At 38.6% G+C, this 1,193-nt stretch overlaps 1 pseudogene; it reads left to right on the plus strand.

Annotated features, from left to right (window-relative positions):
• Positions 1–442: 442 nt before the first annotated feature.
• LOC107721162 (uncharacterized) overlaps positions 443–1,193 on the plus strand; it is a 3,329-nt pseudogene continuing 2,578 nt past the window's right edge.

A 1,193-nucleotide genomic window follows, 5' to 3' on the forward strand; every position in this document is an offset into this window, starting at 1 on the left:
TAGATGGATTTGATGGTGAAATTTCATGTGACCAGTTAGATGCTGAGTGTTTGCATGTGCATGTAGACGTATAGGAACAAGTGTGTGTATTTCTGTGTTAGGGGGTGGGTGTACCAGTGCATGTCAGACAGCAAAGAGCCACAGTTATCTAGGAATCTGAGCCAAAAGAGCCTCACAAACAGAAGAGAGTGTGCAGGAGAGTGAGAGGGAGGGATAGAGAAGATCAAATAAAAGAGAAAAACAGGAGAGGAGACTCTGACGAGTACATAGCGAGAAAGAAAGACAATGATAGACTGCAGATGATACTGATCTGAGGAGTGTGGCTAGAGAAAATTCTATTGAAGATAAGTAGTATAAAGTAGATACCGTTAGAGTAGATAGATAAATAGACACGGAACAGGTGCATACTATCTCTTTGAGCTCGTGTGGTGTCCTGAGCAGCATGTGTGTGCGTGTTTTTCCCTTGCTTTTGTTGGGAGCGTACATGATGTGTGTCCATGTGCTTTGACAGAGGGACATCCTGGTTGCTTTGCCACGCAACGGCAGATGTGAGGGGAGCTGCAGTGCAACAGCATCACCCCCTAAAATACATCACCCTCACTCTCAGGATTCGCGTGTTAGAAAGACTCCAGAGAACCACAAAAACGCACAGGTAACCATGACCTAAATGATCCGCGGTGAGAGATTTGAGAGTATACTGGGCACAAATATTTTTAAGTTACCCTTAAGATTAATAAATGCTGCAGAAGTATTGTTCATTTTTAGTTCATTTTAACTAATGTAGTTAACTTGGCATGCTAAAAAGTGAAACCTTATGTAGGTGTCTGTATATATAATGCATTTGTTTGTTTTTTCAATGTTATTAATATTTGTTGTTTTTATTTTGTGTATTGTAAAAAAATTATGTAATCTTTTCATGTGTTGGTAATATCCCAATAACAAGTAAAACGTTTGTGGGTGTGTGTAGTAGTGTAATATATATATATATATATATATATATATATTAGCATATGTTATCATTCCTGTATTCAATATTTGCCTGTTGAAGTGGAAGTGGTGATCTCTTAGAAGTGGTGAACGCCTCACTTCTTTCTGGGACTTTTCCAAACTCCCTGAAAACTGCAGTTGTTAAACCCCTTCTGAAAAAGAGCAATCTTGATAACACCATATTGAGCAACTATAGACCAATATCA

Source organism: Sinocyclocheilus rhinocerous, unplaced genomic scaffold (assembly GCF_001515625.1).
Source record: "Sinocyclocheilus rhinocerous isolate Xijiao unplaced genomic scaffold, SAMN03320098_v1.1 scaffold2106, whole genome shotgun sequence".
Taxonomy (NCBI): domain Eukaryota; kingdom Metazoa; phylum Chordata; class Actinopteri; order Cypriniformes; family Cyprinidae; genus Sinocyclocheilus; species Sinocyclocheilus rhinocerous.